The sequence below is a fragment of the Mirounga angustirostris genome, unplaced genomic scaffold (genome assembly GCF_029215605.1).
Source record: "Mirounga angustirostris isolate CCGP_5_RB_7025 unplaced genomic scaffold, mMirAng1.0.hap1 SCAF_10, whole genome shotgun sequence".
Taxonomy (NCBI): Eukaryota; Metazoa; Chordata; class Mammalia; order Carnivora; family Phocidae; genus Mirounga; species Mirounga angustirostris.
Window position 1 is genome coordinate 38,198,853 of NW_026991718.1, and position 22,681 is coordinate 38,221,533.

Sequence of the window (22,681 nt, forward strand, 5' to 3'; positions counted from 1 at the left end):
TGCACGGACAAGAAGGTAAAAGTCGGGGCGCCTGGGTGGCTCAGTTGGTTAAGCGACTGCCTTCGGCTCAGGTCATGATCCTGGAGTTCTGGGATCGAGTCCCGCATCGGGCTTCCTGCTCGGCAGGGAGCCTGCTTCTCCCTCTGACCCTCCCCCCTCTCATGTGCTCTCTCTCATTCTCTCTCTCTCAAATAAATAAATACTTTAAAAAAAAAATTAAGAAGGTAAAAGTTACCTGTGATCTGCCACCGAACATCACAGGCTCATCATCTCCAGCTGCTCTGGGGGTTTCACTCTGAGTCCAGGGCCCTTCGAAAGGCATCTTAGCTTCAGAGGCGAGCTCATCCAGACCATCTCCCGCAGCTGCAAAATCTCCTCTGAGATGAGAAAAATTATCATCAAATAACAAGCGATAAACATAAATTTTAAATTTCCAAACTATAAATGAGACGATCTACTTTGTACAACTATTTTATTGTATTTTATTTTATTTTTTTTAAAGATTTTATTTATTTATTTGAGAGAGAGAGAATGAGAGACAGAGAGCATGAGAGGGAGGAGGGTCAAAGGAAGAAGCAGACCCCCTGCCAAGCAGGGACCCCGATGCGGGACTCGATCCCGGGACTCCAGGATCATGACCTGAGCCGAAGGCAGTCGCTTAACCACCTGAGCCACCCAGGCGCCCCCTTTGTACAACTATTTTAAAAAGTTGTCCTGGGTCTGACCACGCACGTGCACACGTATGCACACGTTTCTACTTGTTTCCAGAGAAGGGTAGCCCACTCCAATCTCACTAAAAGTTTTAAGTGACCAGATGACCCATATCTTCACACATTGTTTATTGACATTTGCCCTCACTTGCCAGCCACCATCTCTATTTATCAAACACTTGTCATGTGCTTGGTAATCTATGGTTTTACCTGCATTCTCTCAGTTAATCCCTTATGCACGCATGCACTCTTGCCATTGTACAAGCAAGATGCTAAGCCTAAGCATCATCAAGCCACCAGGCTATAAAGCAAATGGCAGAGATAGGACTCTCCTGACAACCACCACCCAGTGATATCCAGTGAGATGTCCTGTGCCCGCACCCCAACCCGTGGGGACAAAAGAAAGAGCAATTTCATCTTAGGTCCTGCAGAAGCTCGCCTAGTCTTATCACCATATGAAAGCCCAGAGTTCATGATTGTTACATAATAGCCATCCTTTTGGGCTCTGTCTCTACTCCGGTTGTGGCCGAAGCAACAGCAAACTGCAACTGAAATGAAAAATTCTTCGCGATTGGTAAAATCTGATCCTTTAGAATTTAGATCTCTATGTTGGGAAAAGAAGTTAGTCTAATTCAGCTCCCAAAATGATACTTGGAGACCCTCAGTGACAGCCCTGCCAAATGCTCGTCCTCCCCACATTTAAATTCGTAAAACTCACATTCTCTAATTCTACCGCAAAGTGTTTTTCTCAAAGTCCCAGTGAGCTTCCAAGAACCCCTTCTAAAGCAAGTCTACTCAATGGCTTACACTTGACCGCAGTTTCAAATCATTAGTGCAGCAAGATGAGCTTTCTGCTGCCACAAAATTCACATGGACATCCACGTGTGAGCTTTTCCATGGCCAGTTCCCTCTCTTTCTAGTCCACTCGAGGAAAGCTACCTGAATACAAGTAAGCAAGTGATGCTATATGTTATGGTAATAGCCTTGAACTCGCTCCGCTGATTTTAAGGAAGTGGGTATTTCTAATTGCTACACTTCACACCCGGCAGTGACAAAGTAAGGTACCCCCACAGAGAAGGTTAAGAAGGTAAGCTGGGGTTCTTTCCAGGTGACAGGGCCCAGGCAATGCCTCTCTTCCTGTGTCATCTGCTTTCCCAGAATGTCTGTTGGTGCCCCTGGCCCAGAACCAGTGCCGCTTTTAATGGTATCATTACGATCAGCAGTTCCTGTTTCCTCTTCATTTACAAACCCACAGTTATCACACAGATTCTTAGAATATTTCATTGTTTGCAAGAAAGTCATTATTCTAGAACTGCTCCTTGTTTTGTTTTGTTTTGTTTTGTTTATTAGAAGGAGCAATTTGGCTTTATAACTCCATCACCCTGCCCCACAACTTGGGGAGGCGTCGCTGGCTAGCCCAGGGGACAGGTGTGACCTGCCTTCATTCCCATGGCCCAGATGGACTCCTCTGACAACAAGGGGCAGAGCTAAGAAGACAGCATGGGCCCTGGTATTGCCTGCACAGCGCTCCCCCACAAGACCACACTTCCTTTCAGTCTTTCAAGGGTACCTCAATATAACATAAATGAGACTTTCTAAAAACCACCTAAAAATGCAGGTGTCTGAGTCGGCTTGGTCTACAGATTTATCAAAGCCTCGAGGAGCTGTCTTGGATGTTTTCCTCCAAAAACTCCAGCCGTCGGTATCCACACATCCAGGTACGTGCTCCCATTCGTGACTGTATTGTGCCCGGTGTCCCTTCCTTGAGGACAGGGCGGCACTGTTCTCCATGGTGTGTCTTTGGCCGTGGCTGGCACGCACATGCTGAGTCAGCCAGCCTGATAGAGTCAGGGAACGGGCGATAAAGGGCTGGGGGGGGATGGGCTGGAGGCTAGCCGCTAGGAAGGGAGTGGCCTTTCCTGGGAAGCTTCTGCCCCTCTGGTTACGGTCTGCTGACCATGCACACTTGGAGGTGGCAGGCGAGAGTGGATCACTGCACTTTTCTTCTCCTGCGTTGCTTCTGCATGAATTTTGCTGTTTTCCTTCTAGAGGTGTTTGGCCCCCCGGGGAATCAACCAATAGGAGGCCTAGTTGGCTGGAGCCCAGGCTGCCAGGGCTAGGGTCTCTCTCAGAGCCTCGGGACATCCACCTGGCACGGGGCTCTTCCCACTTGGGACGTGCTGAGTGGTGCCTGCCACGGCAGTGGTTCTGAGTCTGGTGTGATCACAGCAACCGCAAGCGAGCCACAAGCCTCTGTTTTTGCGTGCCTGGGGTTTGCTGCAACGGTTACAGAAGCCAGGGCTGCGCTTCCAATGGGGTCAGATTGAAATGTGCAAAGAATCCCCGAACGTGGGACTTTTTCCCAAAGGAGTTAAAGGGAATAGACCAAGGAGGGGCGGGAGAGGAGCTGATGCGGGCAATTGCCCCCAACAAGCAGGGGGAGTCAGGCAGAACTGCTGTCACCCCAGGTCCCCCGTGCACACCTGCCCTTTTATGTGGGGACGCTATGTAGGGCAGCCCCTCTCTGCTCCAGCAGTGCCCCCCACCCCACCCCTACCCCACTGCTTGGGCCTGAAAGAACAAGTTCATTTACAAACACAGACGCAGTGTCATCCCTGCTCCTCGGCCTGCCCACAGCCGCCGGAGGCACCGTGGAGGGTCAACACTGACGGGGCCCAAAGAAACTACTCAGACTTTGGAAACCCAGTCTGGAGATTAATCCTCAGGAAATATGACTCTCAGTGTTATCAGCACTGTTCAATAACATTATTTATGTATTTAAGAAATATCGAAAGCAACCTAAATGATTGACAGTAAGAGGCAATTTTAATAAACTGTGGTCCATTTACTTGGTAGACGATTATTCAAAGCTCAGAAATGGAGGTCATAAAGATTTTGGAAGAGACTCAGAATGTTTATGCAAATAATCAAGGAAAAACAGGACCTAACATTGCATTTGCAGGAAGTAAGGTCAACACAGGGCTCAGGAAAGAAGCACAAGAAAGCACATTTGAGTGTGCTCTGGAGGGAATCTTCTTGTCATCTTCTGTGGCAGACTCTGCTCCCTCCTTTGCTCCTGCCTCCAACCACAGGCCTCAGGCCTCTGTCTCTCTTCCCTGGGGCCCTGCTTCAGGCCCTCAGGAGAGAACGTTGGGGGTAAGGATGGGGTCAGACATTTTCTCTTCCCATTTGCTCATTCAGTGGCAGGTTCACTCCGCACTCACTTACTTGCTCCTAGACCTTGGGCCAGTGGCTTCTTGCCCCCAGGCCTCAGTCCCCACGTCTACACACTGGAGAGAACAGTCGCACACACACACACAAACACACACACTCTGGAAAAGGTCCCTCCCCCTCTTTCTGCCTGGATCCTCAGGGCTCCCTCTCAGCCTTCCTCCCAGATCATTCCCCCATCCATCCACAAGACCCCACGGGCTTCTCAGTCCCCACTCCTCACACTCTGCCGTTCTTCCTCTGTTTTCCCTGTTACCTCTGTCCCACCACGCTGTCAACCTCAGAGAACACATGTGTCTCTTGAGCATCGCTTGCCCCTCCGCCTGGCACAATACATATTAAATAAATGAGCAAATAAACATTGTGTCTAAAATGAAAACAAATCAGGGACTTGGTCCTTATTCCCAAAGAGCTTTAAGAGTGGTTGTGGGAAAAGGACAAATATTGTATGATTCCCCTTATGCAAGGTTCCTAGAGTAGGCAAATCCACGGAGACAGAAGAGACAGAAGCAGAGCAATGGAGGCCAGGGGGAGAGGGGTGGAGGTAAGGAGGAGCTGGTGTTTAATGGGGACAGAGTTTCAGTTTGGGAAGATGAAAAAGTTCTGGAGACGGATGGTGGTGAGGGTGGCACGGCATTTTGAATGTACTTACTGCCACCCAATTGGACACTTAAAAATGGTTAAAAAACGGGGCGCCTGGGTGGCTCAGTTGTTAAGCGTCTGCCTTCGGCTCAGGTCATGATCCCAGGGTCCTGGGATCGAGCCCCGCATCGGGCTCCCTGCTCGGCGGAGAACCTGCTTCTCCCTCTCCCTCTCCCCCTGCTTGTGTTCCCTCTCTTGCTGTTTCTCTGTCAAATAAATAAATAAAATCTTAAAAAAAAAAATGGTTAAAATGGTTAGCTCAGGGTTATATCTATTTTGCCACAATTAAAAATTGTTTTAAATAATTATGGAGAAAGAAATAAACATAGTGAACTATTGGAGAATGACAAGACAATGTCTGAATAAATGGCATAGACCGTATCAGGCGAGGACTGACACACAGAGCTCGGTCCAGCCCCTAGAAAGAAAAACGTCCAGCCCTGAGGGCTGTGTGGGGGGCGGAGTACAGCTTTGCACTGAGCATCACACCCCCAGAAGGGAAGTGAGTTATTTTCAAGCCTTCCATTTGTAAAAGTAACAGAACTGTGGTACTATATGTTACAGAAATTTAGACAGTAGCAAAAAGAGCAAGGGAAAGGAATCTTGATGCATTTTCTTCTAATGTTTTTTAGATATACTTACATAGTTGTACTCACGTGGAATGTATGTTTTTATAAAGTCTACTCTAAGCATTTTTCTTGTTCCTACCTAGTTTTCATAATTCTAATACTTTGAAACTTTAATGTCTAAAATTGCTTTGAGTGGATTATCATACTTTACTTAAATAATCTGTTACTTCTAAACATTTCAATTGTTTCCAACATTTAACATCTCTATTTATACCCTATTGTACCGAATCAAAGATTATATCTACTGGACAAATGTTCCAGACTGGAATTCCTGAGCACATGGGTATAAACATTTTATAGCTTTAAATGTTTTCCAGGCCACCAGCATGCACCAGTTTCACCCCACTTTCACCCACAACATGTATCACCTTTTTTTTTTCCTGCCGGGGTATAGGTGGGAAGTATTTTTTCAGCATTGTATGATAATTTTGTATTGGAAGATTACTACATTTTTTTAAAGACTTTCTTTTTTAGAGCAGTTTTAAGTTCACAGCAATATTGAAAGGAAGGTACAGGGATTTCCCATACACCTCCTGCCCCCACAAGTGCACAGCCCCCCATGATCAACATCCCCACCAGGGTGCTACATTTGTTACAACTAATGAACCTCCACCGGCACGCCATTATCACTCAGAGTCCAGAGTTCAGATTCGGGTTCACTCTTGGTGTACATACTATGGGTTTGGACAAATGTGTGATGACATGTCTCCATCATTACAGCATCATACAGAGTAGTTTGCTGCTCTCAGATCCTCTGTGCTCCTCCTGTTCATCCCTTCTGGCCCCCTAACTCCTGGCAACCATTACACTTTACCATCTCCATAGTTTCGCTTTTTTTGAATGTTCCATAATTGGAATCAGGCAGTATGTGGCCTTTTCAGATGGGCTTCTTTCACTTAGTAATGTGCATTTAAGGTTCTTCCATGCCTTTCCGTGGCTTGATAGCTCATTTCTTTTTAGTGCGGAATTATATTGCATTGCCTACAAGAACCGCAGCTTTTGATCTGTTCGCCTACTAAAAGACATCTTGGTCGCCTCCAGCTTCTGGCAAAGCTACCATAAATATCTATGACGGGTTTTGTGTAGACGTGAGTTTTCAACTTCTTTGGGTAAATACCAAGGTGTGAGTGTGTTTAGCTTTGTAAGAAACTGTCGAATTGTCTTCCAAAGTGGCCATGCCATCTTGCGTTCCCACCAGCAACGCTCGAGAGTTCCTCTGTTCCACATTCTCATCAGCATCTGGTGCTGCCAGTGTTCTGGATTTTGGCCGTTCTAGTTGGTGTGAAGTGGTGTCTCGTGTTAATATGTCCCTGATGACATATGATGTGGAGTGTTGTTTCTTAGGCTTCCTTGCCATCTGTATATGTTCTTTGGTGAGGTGTTAGCTAAGATTTGGGCTCATTTTTTAATTGAGTCACTTGTTTTCTTATTGTTGAATTTTAAGAGTGCTTTGTAACAGGCTTTTCTCAGATATGTCTTTTGCAAATATTTTCTCCCGGACTGTGGCTCGTCTAATCACTCTCTTGACATTGTCTTAGCTGAGCTGAAGTGTTTGATCATAATGAAGTCCAGATTATTATTTCTTTCATGGCTCAAGCCTTGGAAGAATGTAGCATTTTAAAACTCTGTGTTTCCCGGGTGCCTGGGTGGCTCAGTCGTTAAGCGTCTGCCTTCGGCTCAGGTCATGATCCCAGGGTCCTGGGATCGAGTCCCACATTGGGCTCCCTGCTCAGCGGGAAGCCTGCTTCTCCCTCTCCCACTCCCCCTGCTTGTGTTCCTGTTCTCGCTGTCTCTCTCTGTCATATAAATAAATAAAATCTTTAAAAAAAAAAACAAACAACAAAACTCTGTGTTTCCCAAGTGGAACACCTTTCCTTGTAGTACACAGACCTGCCTGCTGTGTTATAGAGCTCAAGTAGAGAGCTTATGCTGTGAACAGGGCAGGAACTCAAAACCCCGGATCGGGTACCTGGTTCATCGCCTGTGCCTGGGGATGAATCAGGGCAGGCTGCTTGGAAGCAGTTATCGAAGCCCAGTGCCACACTCTGTGGCTGCTGGGGAGAGGCTCCTCACCAAGGCCACGGCAGACACGGCCAAGGCTCCATCAGCCCTCCAAAGTGAGAAAGGAGCGGGGCTGGAAAAGGCAAAAGGATAAAGCAGGCAGGACAGGACGGAGCTAAGGAATTAAGCAGAGGGAAGGCAAGAGTGCAGCCGGCAGGGCGAGTGAGGCTCTGCCAGGAGGACCGCCCCCCTTTGGAGAGGACTGCTTGCTGTGGGGGCCTCCCCCTACTGTGGCAGGGTCTTGCTAAAAGTGAAACTATAATTTTCCAGGGGTTCTGAAGGGGTTTGCCCTGGGAGGGAAGATGTTCCACTTGAGGGTCCACACTGGCTTAAAAACAATCCCTCCACCTGCTTTCTGTGACGAAGGCGCTGCTGCGGCGGCCCCATCACATCCAGCATCGCAGCCTGGGCCAGGGCGTGAAGGGCCCTTGTGTTTTAACCCAGGTGTGCCCGCCGGGCGAGACTCCATCTGCTTCCTCGCACAAGACAAACAAGAATAATAAAGCTCCCCCGTGCTGAGTGCTGTGACAGGTGCATTCCCTTTCTTGCTTACTTTCCCGAGAGCTAACAGGGTGGATGGTAGTAACTAACCCCTTTAACAGGTTAGGAAACTGAGGCCCAGAGGGGCTCAGCAGCATGATCGAAGTCACACAGCGGTTACTAAATCGGAGAGCTAGGTTTCCACCCCGAGGCAGCCTGACTCCAACACTTTACCTACTCCCCACACTTGCCAGACATCGCAGAGCTGTTCCTCTCAGACTTGGAGGAACAGCGAGCCCAATGAGTTTGGAGAAACACTTGGGGGAATAAGTGATAAAAAGTCTGAGTTTTTGGATTATTTGAGGAAAAAAAAAAAGTTAAGCTGGCCCTTTCAAATTAGGTAAACCCAGCTATACTGAATGGTTCAGGGGGAGAGGTGAGGCCGGAGGGGGTGAATCCGGAGCCCTAGAGACAGACAGTGCAGCTTGATGCTTAGGGCAAAGGCCGGTGTCCAGCAGAGCTGGGCTGCCTGTGACCCCAGGCAAGTGCCCCTGGCTATCGTTTCTCCCAGTGTTGTTGAGCTATAACTGATATACAGCATTATATTAATTTCAGGTGTACAACATAGTGATTTGATATTTGTATATATTATGAAATGATCAGCACGACAAGTCTAGGTAACATCCATCATCTCACATAATTATAAATTATTTTCTTGTGATGAGAATGTTTAAGATCTCTTCTCTTAGCAACTTTCAAGCATACAATAAAGTATTGTTAATTATAGCTACCATGTTGTACATTATATCCCCAGAACTTATTTATCAACTGGAAGTTTGTGCCTTTTGATATATGGGTTTGTACCTTTTGAGAATAAATAGAAAGAATACCTCCAACCCATTTCTTTTTTTTTTTAAGATGTTTTTTATTTATTTTGACAGAAAGAGAGACACACAGCGAGAGAGGGAACACAAGCAGGGTGGGTGGGAGAGGGAGAAGCAAGCTTCCCGCAGAGCAGGGAGCCCGATGCGGGGCTCGATCCCAGGACCCTGGGACCATGACCTGAGCCGAAGGTAGATGCTTAACGACCAAGCCACCCAGGCGCCCCATCTCCAACCCATTTCACCCACCTCTTACAGTATTTGTCTTTCTCCGCTTGACTTACTTCACTTAGCCTAATGCCTTCAAGGTCCCTCCATGTTGTCACAAGTGGCAAGATTTCCTTCTTTTAAATGGCTGAATACTTCACTGTGATGTAGATATATCTCCATCCATCCATTGACACTTAGGTTGTTTCCATATCTTGGCTATTTTAAACAATGCTGCATTGAACATGGGGATGCAGATACCATTTCAAGATAGTGATTTAATTTCCTTTGGTATAAAACTATGGAAAGAGTCAAAATGTCCATCGACAGATGAATGGATAAAGAAGATGTGGTATATATACACAATGGAATATTATGCAACCATCAAAAAAACCAAAATCTTGCCATTTGCAACAATGTGGATGGAGCTAGAAGGTATTATGCTGAGCAAAATAAGTCAATCAGAGAAAAACAAGTATCATATGATCTCACTGATATGAGGAATTCTTAATGTCAGGAAACAAACTGAGGGTTGTTGGAGTGGTGGGGGGTGGGAGGGTTGGGGTGGCTGAGTGATAGACATTGGGGAGGGTATGTACTATGGTGAGCGCTGTGAATTGTGTAAGACTGTTGAATCACAGACCTGTACCTCTGAAACAAATAATACATTATATGTCAAAAAAAAAAAAAGAAGAAGAAGAAGAAGAAGAAGAAGATAGTAGGAAGGGAAAAATGAAGGGGGGGAAATTGGAGGGGGAGACAAACCATGAGAGACTATGGACTCTGAGAAACAAACTGAGGGTTCTAGAGGGGAGGGGGGTGGGGAGATGGGTTAGCCTGGTGATGGGTATTAAAGAAGGCACGTATTGAATGGAGCACTGGGTGTTATACGCAAACAATAAATCGTGGAACACTACATCAAAAACTAATGATATAATGTATGGTGATTAACATAACATAATAAAATTTAAAATAAATAAATAAATAAATAAATAAATAAATAAATAAATAAATAAACAAAATTTTTAAAAAAAGAAAAAAATAATTTCCTTTGGTATATATATATATACACACACACACATATATATATATATACCCAGAAGTATATACTAAATATATATATGTACCAAATATATATATATACACCCATAAGTGGAATTGCTGATCATATGGTAGTTCCATTTTAAATTTTTTGAGGAATCATTATATTGTTATCCATAATGGCTTCACCAATTTACATTCGCACCAATAGTGCACAAGGGTTCCCCTTGCTCCACATCTTCATTAGCATTTTTATCTTTTGTTTTTTTGATGATCACCATTCTAACAAGTGTGGGGTGATATTTCATTTTTGATTTGCATTTCCCTAACAATTAGTGATGTTGAGTACCCTTTCATGTGACTCTTGGCCATATGAATGTCTCCTTTGGGAAAATGGCTATTCAGTTTCTCTGCCCATTTTTAAATAGGATTGTTTGGGTCTTTTTTACTATTGAGTTGTGTGAGTTTTTTATATTTTTGGAAATTAGCCCCTTCTCAGATAGATAATTTGCCTGGCTATTTTTTTAAAATTTTATATTTTTTATTATAGACAGTTGTAAGTTACATCTTTTGTTGCCTGGCTATTTTTGAATAGCCTGAAGTTTACCCTGTGGCGGCAAAGCCTGTTTCATTAACTTGGAAATTCTAGTACTTTAAACAGTGCCTTGAACACAGCAGATACTCATTACATGATTAGTCTATTAACCTTCCAAAGAGGACAGAAGTTTTAAATATTTTGTTTTGAATTATTAAATATTTCAAATATAAGGAAAAGTAATGAAAGTCATACAATAGATGCCCAGATACCCACTGTCAGATTTATACAATTTAACATTTCGCCAAATTTTCTTCAGTTCTTTATTTCAAGATACAAAATGTTAATACTTACTTCACCCCATTCCACCCTCCACTACCACTCACCGCCAAAGCAATCCGCCTCCCAAGTTTGTGAGTTCCACCTGGCCCCAACCTTATCACAATACGTTTATTATATAAGTATGTATTTATAAATAATGATAATAAGAAATAATAAGACCATTATTTTGCATGTGATTTTATGTTTTATAAATGATGTCAGATTGTATGTACACTTTAGAAATTCGCTTCTTTCGTTGAATGGCACATTTTTGAGATTTATCTGTGTTGATGCCTGTGGATCTAGTTCACTTACTTTGTTATTTAGCACCATTTATTTATCCATTCCTTTATTATTCGATATTTAACTTTATTCCAATTTTTATTATTACAAGTTTCCAGTTTCTGCTCTTTGTTACCTCCATGAACATTCTTATACTTCAAAGTTTCTCTGAGTGACGAACCTGAAAGTGCAGGTGCTGGGGTCGGAGAGGGAGGGTGAGTTGGAGGAAATGGTCAGTAGCTTCATTTTTGCTAGATATTGCTGAATTGTCTCCAAAGTGGATGTACCAATTTACAGTCCCATCAACACTGCATAAGAGCTCTTTGGCCCTCTCCTCATGCTTGATATGATTAGTCTTGTTAATTTTTGCTAATCTGGGTATAAAATGATATTAGTTGTTTTAATTTGCATTTCCCTTATTCACTTAAGGTTTAGGGTCTTTTTATATGGATAATGGTTGATGCATGTCCTTTGTTCATTTTTAATTGAGTCACGTGTCTTTTTCTTTTTAATTTGTAATAGTCTTATATATTATGGATCATGATACTCTGTTGCTTCTATGCACTGCAAATATTTTCTCTTAATCTGAGATCTGTCCTTGAACTTTGTATTTACTAGTTTTTGTCCCACATTCTTTTTTTAAATTTTAATGTGGTAATATACTGTCAGACATTTATGGTTTGTGTTTTTATGTCTTGATCAACAAATCTTGCCCTTATCCTATGTCATAAAAATATTTTTCTTCAAAAAATTTTAAAGCATTTATTTTCACATTTAGCCTCCACTCCATCTGGAATATATTTTTGCAAATGATTGGAGATAGGGATCAAATTTTATATTTTTCCCAAGGAAAGTCAGTGGTCACAGCACTGTGACTAAATCTTTTACCCACTGATGTGTACAGCCACCCCCAACATTTTCATATATATTTCTTCTGGGCCTTCTACTCTCTTCTATCAGTTTATTACTGTTAAAATTACTACAGTTTATAAATCCTGATATTTGGAAAAACGGGTTCTCCCCTTACTCTTCAGTGAAATTATCTCAGCTTTTTGTGCTCCTTTAGACTTCCACATGAATGTTTATAGTCAGTCTGTTAAGAATAGTTGAGATTAGAGTACACGGACCCTGTATGGTAACTGGGGAACACTGACATCTTGAAGCTGTGTCTTTGTGTCTAATATGGTGTATCTCGGAGAGGACATTTCCGTCAGAACAAGCTCACTAACATCTGGGACAGACTGGCTTGTCTTCCAGCCTGAGATGACAAGACCAACCCACCTCACAACTCAGCTGGGAGAAAATTTAAAAGCATGAGGATGTCTTGGGGCACCTGGGTGATTCAGTTGGTTCAGCGTCTGCCTTCGGCTCAGGTCATGATCCCAGGGTCCTGGGACTGAGCCCCACATCGGGCTCCTTGCTCAGCGGGGAGCCTGCTTCTCCCTCTGCCCCTCCTCCTCTGTGCTCTCTTTCTCTCTCTCTCTCTGACAAATTAATAAATAAAACCTTTAAAAAAATTTTTAAAAAAGAAAGCATGAGGATGTCTCTTGCACGTATACACCCTTATACCCTTGATCCCAAATGTCAGGGAACTAAACTGCAGGTCACACACTACTGAAATTCACCTTGACTAACCACGGGATGAAACCTACGATGACACCCGAGAGGGAGGGGTAAAATCCTCACCCTACTCTCCCAAATGAGATGAACTAGCTTACTTTGAGGGCATAATCACAATAAGTGATTCAGTGTGTGTGATTTCCTCCTTTTGAGGAGAATTCAGAAGAAACAGAAACTGTCTTTTCTGGCTTCGGGTCCTAAATTAATTGAGGGTCAATCCTCTTGTTTCCCCAGGCTTGTGGAGTTGCTACAATCCTGGCTCCTTCCATGGAAGGTGACACTGCATGGAACTGGTTAACTGAGTCACAGAGTAAATCATCCCTCATCCTTAGCAAGTACCTCATAGCCTGTTGCCCATTTGGGGCATGTATTGAGCCCTCCTGTTCTTTGCAGGGCCTCGAGGGGAAGGCATTTCAGTAATCCCCGTCTCATGATGCCTACCTGCAAAGTACAGCCATGCTGTGACCTCACCAAAGCTGCTTGGCCCCAGGGTCCCCGAGAATCAGAGGCAAAAAGGGCAGGTCCACATGAGTGGATCCTTCACATTTTCACCGGATTCCCTCCCCGTCCCATCAGGGTGTTCCAGCACCCCACCCCCACCCCAAATCCTAGGCGACTCTAGTTCTGCCCTGGTGAGCTGTGACCCCTCTCCTGGTGACCTACAGAGTGTTCACCTTTAATAAATTTGCCCAGAGTCCTAGAGGATGGGGAAAAGGGCAGCGCTGGAATTGGAAAGTGCTTGGGGACATTGTTGTTCCTGCAGCCCTGGCCCCGGGGCCACCACGGGGATGGTTCACTCACTTCAGATGAGCAGCCCAAGTGCTGAGGTTAGAGGAAGTTGCTTACGTCATGTGACCTCCTGAGGAAAAGCACCTTTAATCTCCTTTCATTGTTTTAAAGTTTAATAAAAATACTATCCATACGATTTTGTCAGAAAAACTAGTAGTTTGCTACTCGTAACTAATAGTTGTTTCCCAAATCCACCATCACCACATCAGCTGGCATAATATCACAGCGTTTTCTGTGCGTTCATACACATGCCCACACCCACATGCACACACGTAACTTTTATATAAAAGAATCATAATGTATATATTGTTCTGCAACTCATTTTTCACTTCATATATGTTAGAATTTGTTTTATTCCAGAACATATGAATGTATAGACTTACTTTTAACTGTTACATGGTATTCCTTTAGGTCAGTGAACCGTAATCTAAATTCCCACCGCCGCATTGATGAACGGTGGGTTTTCTCCAAAAATTCACTTTATAAGCAGGGCTTCATGAGTGTTTTTATAACTGCCTCATTGTGTACAGCTGTGAGGAAGCACATTTTGCTGCACACATAGCCAGTCACAATGTTGCTCAGGCATATGCTGGAAAAACATTGAGAAGTAGTTATTTATATGGATAGCACAAGGCAACAAGTAAAAAGAGTTACAAATACGATAGATATTAATCTAACCACACCAATAATCACTTTCAATGGCAATGGTCTAAATACACCAACTAAAAGACAGATCGTCAGGATATAAAAAACAAGATCCAACCATATATCGTCTACAAGAAGCCTAAAGGTAAAGTCTCAGATGGGTTGCAAAAGGATGGGAGAAGCTGTATCATGTTAATGCTTATCAAAAGAAAGGTGTTTCTTTTATAGATATATTAATTTCAGATAGGGCAGACTTCACAACAAGAAAAAGTATCAGGATTAAAAAGGGGCGTTACATAATGTTAAAGAGTTCCGTTCTCTGAGAAGACTTAACAATCCAACATGTATGCACCTAACAACAGAGTGTCAGAATCTCTGAGACAAAAACTGGCCTGACTGCAAAGAGAAAGAGACAAATCCACTATTATTGTTGGGTATCTCAAATCCTTCTCTAAGCAATTGATAGGTCCAGCAGACAGAAAATCAGTAATGAGCTAATCGACATGAACAGTACTATTAACAAACTTGATTTAGTTGACATTTATAGAATACCCCATCAAACAACAGCAGAATACAATTTTTTCCCAAGCTCACACAGAATATTTCCCAAAACAGACCACATTCTGAACCATAATACAGACCTTAACAAATTTAAAGGAATAGAAATAATACAAAGTATGGTCTCAGATTACAATGAAATTAAGCTAGAAATCAGTAACAGAAAGATATCTGGAAAATCCCTAAATATTTGGAGATTAAACAACAAAATTCTTAATAACACGTGGGTCAAAGAATAAATCTCAAAAGAAATTGAAAAATATTTTGAACTAAATGAAAATGAAAACACAACTTACCAAAATGTGTGGGATGCAGCAAAAGTGGTGCTTTGAGGGAAATTTACAGCATTAAATGCCTGTATTAAAAAGGAAGGAAGATCTAAAATCAATAACTTAAGCTTCCATCTTAAGAAATGAGAGAAAGAAGAGGAATTTAAGCCTCAAACAAGCAGAAAAAAAAGAAAAATGAGAGCAGAAATCAATGAAATGGAAAACAGGGAAACAATAGAGAAAATCAATAAAGCTAAAAGCTGGTCCTTAGGAAAGATCAATAAAATTGATAAATTGCTCGCCAGGCTAACCAAGAAAGAAAGGGAGAAGACACTAATTACTAATATCAGAAATGAAAGAAGGGTCATCTCTACTGATCACATGGACAGTAAAAGGACACTGAAGGTATACTATAAATGGATGGGGCTACTCGTATATGACAGACTGGGCCATTCCTCATCTGGTTAGTCCCGGAAAAAAGCAAAAGACTCCAGCTTCCTACACCTTACTTTCCCCTCCGTCTCCATCAAACTCCCTTTATCTTGGGGACAATGAAACAGGAATCTATCAATACCAGGAAAATCATGTAATCTCACTAGACATCACTTTCCCCCATATTTCAGCCCAATTACCCTAAGAACTCACCACTCTAAAAAAAATGTTTTTAAAGCAACACACACACACACACACACACACCCCTTGATTGTATAAGCTTGAGGCTCCACAGTACCCCTACCTGCTTTGTGTGTCACACTGAAAGTTCTGCTCAGGACCGGGGGCAGCAGAGTGAGAGGGAGAATTCATGGTATCTGGTTTGATGGGCTGGATTTTTTTCTTTTTCAATAGGTGTTTTGCAGGAGAATAAACATAAGCATAATTCCTAGGATGTAAGACTTAAAAGAGATTAACCTCCTCACATTACAAGTCAGAAAACAGAAGTACAAAAGGACAAGAACAAACAACCCACATACGACAGAGAAAATTCAATGATCATCAGACTTGCAGGGGAAAAAAAGGCAACTTCAATAAAAATCAAAGCAAATTTTTTAGAAGTATCCCATTTCTTATCTCAAAAATAAAACTGTCCTGCTTTTGGTTTTGTTAATTTGACACCTGCTATGGACCAGAGTTCAATGAAGCAAGCACTCCCATGTGGTAGCCAACCGTGTGCATTTGTCAAGTCCTTCGGAGGCCAGTTTGGCTTTCAACGTCATTTCCCTCCAAAAATCCAGACCAAGAAAATAAAATTTTTTTGTTTTTTTTTTTAAAGACTTTATTTATTCATTTGAGAGAGAGAGAGAACAAGCGGTGGGGAGGGGCAGAGGGAGAGAGAATCTCAAGCAGACTCCGCACTGAGCAGGAAGCCCGACTCGGGGCTCCAACCGAGGACCCTCAGATCATGACCTGAGTTGAAGGCAGCTGCTCCACCAACTGAGCCACCCAGGTGCCCCAGGAAAATAATTTAAAAGCCAAAAAAAGATATATATGCCAATTTGTTTATTTGTTTGTCCTCGTACACTTCATAACATCACTTTAAAATATGGAAATAAAATGGCCAACAGAAACAAACATCCAGTTATAAGATGAGTAAGTTTTGGGGATGTGATGTACACCATGGTGAATATAATCAACAATACTGTTGTATGTTTGAAAGTTGCTAAGAGTAAGGGGCGCCTGGGTGGCTCAGTCGTTAAGCGTCTGCCTTCGGCTCAGGTCATGATCCCAGGGTCCTGGGATCAAGCCCCGCATCGGGCTCCCTGCTCTGCGGGAAGCCTGCTTCTCCCTCTCCCACTCCCCCTTCTTGTGTTCCTGCTCTTGCTATCTCTCTTTCTCTGTCAAATAAATAAATAAATAAAATCTTTAAAAAAAAAAAAAAGTTGCTAAGAGTAAATCTTAAATGTTCTCAACTCACACACAGAGGCGAAAAAAATGTAACTATGTGAGGTGATGGATGTGTTAACTCTTCTTATTGTGATAATCATTTCACAATACATACATATATCAGATCATCATATTGTACACCTTAAACTTACACAATGTTATATGTCAGTTATGTCTCAATAAAGCTGGAAAACATTTTAACAAATAAGTAAAATATGTGAAGCACAAACTGTTAGAAATATAAAAAGGAAATGGTAAATCCACATAGTTTGAAAACTTCCAATTCTTTCAGAAATTAGCAGATCAAATAGATAAAAATAAAGGACATAGTAGGTATGGATAACGTATTTTACTAAGCTTGATCTAATATATAGAATTTTGTACTCATTCATTCAACACTATGCTTAAAGTAATTTACAAAATCAATCACCAATCAAAAGCTCAAAAAATTCCAGAAAACTTAAATATGGACCACATTCTCAGACCACAGGACAATAAAATTAAAAATAAATCTATCCAATTAAATAATTGTTAACCCCTTTTAAGAACTCTAGAGGTAATTAAGAAATAAAAATTGAAATTACATACTATTTAGAAAAAATAATTTAAAAAAAGAAATCACATGCTATTTAGAAATCACTGTATCATAATGAAAAAGTAGACACAATCTAAATGTCCAACTAATTGGGGCTAATTGGACAAAATATGAACAGACTATTATGCAGATATCAGGTGATATTCATGACAAACATGTTATAAAAGAAATGTGTATGGCATAAGAATTTTTAAAAGCAGGCTGGAAACCTGAATAGAAAATACGATGACAGTGATAGAAAAAAATTTAAAAAATACATCAGTATAGGCTTAGAACAAAAAAGGACAAAATATAATAATATTTAAAAAAAAAAAACTATTGAGCATGACTATAGTTACATATTGGCACCATGGTGATTATTTTTCCTTTTCTTTTCTATTTTCTATTTTCCAAAATATTTTTAGCCTAAAAAAGAAGGCAAAACTTTGTACTGATTGTATACATCTGAGGCAGAGAGAGATTCAGGGATCTGCCGAGCCACAAATTCAGTGCAGCCGCCCCCCGCTACACTGCACCCCCTGCCCCCCTGGGTCTAATCAGCTCTGGATCCACGTGAATAATCAAAAATGAGGATTCCTGTCACCAGAAGAAACAGACTGGGCCTAGTGACTTGTTAGTGGCTCACAGCATGACGCATTTTGACCAAGGGGCTCTGGTTCCAAGCACCGCCTTCCAAGTAAACTAAAACCAAACTCGGAATGATATCGGTGAAAAGGCCAAAGGAACCTCCCACCTTAGTGCTCCGAGGCTTTCCCTCTCCCAGCACCCGCCGCCGGGACCCATCTCGGCACAGCGACCTCCGCGTCCCGCGCGGGAGGCAGGGGACCGGATGCTCCCCCTGCCGCCAGGACTCCCCCCACTGACCCCATCCGCTTCCTGCCCTGTGCTGCCCTCCTCCTACTCTTCCCCCCAACCCCCGGTCCAGGGCCCCTCTGGGGGCTGCAGGTCCAAAGGCGCGAGCGAGAGGATCCCCGCCCGCGGCCCCTCCGCGCCTCGGCCGAGCGGTCCCCGCTAGGGGACCCCCGGGGAGCGACCAGGTCAGCCCTCCGACCGGGCCTCCCGGCTCCTGGAACGGCCCAGGATCTTCAGTCGGTCCCTTTTCAGGATGGAGAATTCGGAGAAACCCTAGCCTGGCCCAAAGAAGAGGGGTGCTACAAATGGGGATTTCCCCCACACACACCGATGAAGCGTTGACATTCTAGCTATTTCCAGGGACGAGGCATTGCACAGATGGCTTAAGACTAAAGGTAGCTATTGAAGCATTGGGGGGCGATTAAGAGTCTACCCCAGGTATCTCCCCGCCCACTGGTGGGCCAGAAATTCCATCTTTAGTCATTTGATCCCCTGTAAAAAGACAAATCCCGCCCTCCACCCCACCCCACTCCCCAGTAGTAATCCCGGTCACCAAAAAAAAGTCGGGCTCGAAGGAGCCCGTAAGAGGACTTGAGAGTCGGAGTGGCGATCCTGAGAAAGGCAGGGGCGGGAGCTACAGCGGGGGATACTGGGGCGAGGTGGCGAGGTTCAACTGGCCTGGGCACCGCGTGGCTGCGCGGGAGTTTGCACCTGCTTCAGTTTTGCTTGGGATCCGGCGCAGATTGAATTCAGGTTACCTCCCTCCGTCCACCCACCCAACCCCCAACAGGGTCAAAACTAGAGCAACATCGCCCCCTGCTGGACCCAGTGACCCTGAGCTTTCATCCAAGGTGGGCGACGGGCGGGCCTCTTGGCGAGCGACTGTCCTGGGCCGTTAGTCCCTGCTCAGTGAGGCCTTCCTTAGTGACTTGTAGTAAAATGCTCACCCTCCTGGAACTTCTATAACATAAATGGGTTCGATTGGGTCTTTTTGAGTTCACTCCCAACTCTAGATTCTAGATCCCTCCTCTCTCCTTCCCCTGCCAGAGGCCCTGAGGCACTCATTCCTCTTTCCACCCCCACCTCATGGTCCTGCCCAGCCTACTCTGGCACCTCAGTTTCTGCCTCTGTGTTGCGCTGAGCTCTGTGCCCTTCCGGAGCAAGGGCATAAGGCCAGGACCTGACCTTTTTTTTTTTTTTTTAATTCAATTAATTAACATGTAGAGTATTATTAGTTTCAGAGGTAGAGTTCAGTGATTCATCAGTAGCATTGAACACCCAGTGCTCATTATATCAAGTGCCCTCCTTAATGTCCATCACCCAGTTCTCCCACCCCCCCACCCACCTCCCCTCCAGCAACCCTGTTTGTTTCCTACAGTTAAGAATCTCTTATGGTTGGTCTCCCTCTCTGATTTTGTCTTATTTTATTTTCCCTCCCTTCCCCTATGATCCTCTGTTTTGTTTCTTAAATTCCACATATGAGTGAGATCATATGATACTTGTCTTTCTCTGATTGCCTTATTTCGCTTAGCATAATACCCTTTGGTTCTATCCATGTCATTGTAAATGGCAAGGTTTCATTTTTTGATGGCTGAGTAGTATTCCATTGTACATATATACCACATCTTCTTTATCCATTCATCTGTCCATGGACATCTGGGCTCTTTCCATAGTTTGGCTATTGTGGACATTGCTGCTATAAACATTGGGGTGCAAGTGCCCCTTCAGATCACTACATTTTTATCCTTTGGGTAAATACCTAGTAGTGCAATTGCTGGGTCATAGGGTAGCCCTATTTTTAACTTTTTGAGGAACCTCCATACTGTTTTCCAGAGTGACTGCACCAGCTTGCATTCCCACCAGCAGTGTAGGAGGGTTCCTCTTTCTCCGCATCCGAACCAACATTTGTTGTTTCCTGACTTGTTAATTTTAACCATTCTGATCGGTGTGAGATGGTCTCTCATCGTGGTTTTGATTTATACTTCCCTGATGATAAGTGATGTTTAGCATTTTTTCAATTGTCTGTTGGCCATTTGTATGTCTTCTTTGGAGAAATGTCTGCTCATGTCTTCTGCCCATTTCTTGACTGGCTTGTTTGGTTTTTGGGTGTGGAGTTTTATAAGTTCTTTATAGATCTTGGGTATTAAACCTTTAACTGATAAGACATTTGCAAATATTTTCTCCCATTCTGTCGGTTGTCTGTTGGTTTTGTCGACTGTTTCCTTTGTTGTGCAAAAGCATTTGATCTTGATGAAGTCCTAATAGTTCATTTTCGCTTTTGTTTCCCTTGCCTTTGGAGATGTGTCTAGCTAGACGTTGCTGCCAAGGTCACAGAGGTTGCTGCCTGTGTTCTCCTCAAGGATTTTGATGGATTCCTGTCTCACATTTAGGTCTTTCATCCATTTTTTGTTTATTTTTGTGTACGCTGTAAGAAAACGGGGCCTTGACTTTCTTTAGGGGCCACTGTTTCCGGGGTAAGAGTGGGAAATGTGCTGGCTGCCCTGTTAAGGTCCTTGCCGTGCACAGAAAAATGAATTCTGTGGGAAATGGTGGGAGGGCTTCAGGCTCTGATTCAACCAGGGTGGGTATTTTAGACTTCTGCCAAGGTTAGCCCAGAAAATGATGCAGAATGAGCAACTGAGAAGAGAAGAAGATTTGCAGTCCTTACAATGACCCCACCTCCTCTCCATCATCAACTCTGCCTCAAAGGACCTGGCTGGTGCGGGTTCCCCAAACACACTGCGCCGCTTCTGGCCACCTTGCCTTTGCAACAATGTGTGCCTTCAGCCTGGCTCCCCAGCTCTGCACTTGGCCTCCTTTAAGACTGGGTTAAGGCACAGCTGTGCCCATGGCCCTGGTCGCCCTCCCCCAGCCTCTCTCTGCTCCCCGCGCCCCCAAGGATGGTGACTTTGGCTGGGCTCCTGTCCTCGCTGCACCCACCACATCCTGGCACCCCCATCTGGCGTCACGTGTTTCCTTGCCTGTCCCCACTGCTGGCGCGTCTCTCAGCACGGGGACCTGCAGAACTCGAAGAGGTCCCCTGAAACAGGACACCAACTGCACACCCCACCCGTACCCCAGCTCCATGTAGCTCCTCTGCCCCGCACAACTACCTGGGGGGCCATGGAAACATTGTCCCCAGTCCAAGGGAGAAGCTGGCCATGGGGCAGAGGGGGGTCCTATTTCAGGGCTCCGCCTCTGGGCACATGTAGGAACATTCCTGATGGACAGTTCACCTCGGTGTCTGAGGTATGGAGAGGCAGCTCATTTCTCTCATCCCTGCTGGACTGAGAAGGTGCAGACCATCCTGAGAAGCCCTCTAACGCCCTCCATTCCGCCCGCACAACAGACGGAGGGGGGAGAAGCTGGAGGGCTGGAGGCGGAGGGAGCGAGGGCAAAGCCCCGGGGTTTCCCGGTCTTCGCTCGCCTTCCCAAGCTCGCCTCTTCCGCCTTCCCCTCTCCGCGCTCACAACTCCCTCCTCCCGCTCGCCGAGGAGAAAACGCTTCCAAATGGGTCAGGTGCCGCAGGAGCGGTCGGAGCCCTTGCCGCCTGCGCGGCGGCGCTGGTGGGGAGCTGGGCGACCAATCGCCCTCCTCTGGCGATGTTTCCGTGGCGGCGCCCGCCCGCTTCCACGGCTCACCGCCCAGGTGCCTGAAGAGAAGCGCTAAGGTGCCCTCGGAAAGTTGCCCGGGGGGCTTCCCGCCGGCAAGGTCACAGTGTATAGGACGTGGGAGTGAAAGCTTTATGGCTGAGTTGAGGTGACTTCAGGGATCCTCCGCCAGCGCCCGAAGAAAGACTGAACCATCTTGTGTAGAAAGAAAAATTTCCACTGACCTTCTGCTCCCTGCTCCTCCCTCTGCCCCTCACCCTGCTTGCGCGCTCTCTCTCGTTCTCTCTCCCAAATAAATAAATAAAGTCTTTAAAAAAATAAAGTTTCTATTTTGGATACACTGTATCAAGACAACAAATTGTAGAAAGAAAGAGAAAGAGAGAAAGAAAGAAGAAGGAGGGAGGGAGGAAAGAAAGAAGAGAGAGAGGGAGAGAGACAAAGAAAGAAGGAAGGAAAGAGAAAGAAAAGAAGAAAGAAAGAAAGAAAGAAAGAAAGAAAGAAAGAAAGAAAGAAAGAAAGAAAGAAAGAAAGAAAGAAAGAAAGAGAAAGAAAGAAAAAGAAAGAAAGAAAAGGAAAGAGAGAAAGGAAGAGGGGGGGGAGGGAGGGAGGGAGGGAAGAAGGAAGGAGAAATGAGCCTTTTTATAGGTTTATGTTGTGACTGAGTATTTTTTGCCAGAGCCTTAACTGTGAGTACAGCAGGACCCAGGACAGCGCAGAAACAAAAAGAGGAGCTAAAGTCTCATTTATTGTGGAAATTAGTACTGGACAACTGGTCGGAAATAAATCAGGTTCTCTAAGCACCAACAAATTGACATTCAGAGTGACAGAATTGAAAAGACTG

The 22,681-nt window shown here is 44.2% G+C and overlaps 1 long non-coding RNA gene across 1 annotated transcript; it reads right to left on the bottom strand.

Annotated features, from left to right (window-relative positions):
- Positions 1-240: 240 nt before the first annotated feature.
- Positions 241-16,339, bottom strand: LOC135361854 (uncharacterized). Its single transcript, XR_010405989.1, has 4 exons — positions 15,638-16,339; positions 14,929-14,987; positions 13,813-14,018; positions 241-377 (listed from the first exon to the last, which is right to left on the bottom strand). It is a non-coding gene; the product is annotated as an uncharacterized LOC135361854 (long non-coding RNA).
- Positions 16,340-22,681: the final 6,342 nt, after the last annotated feature.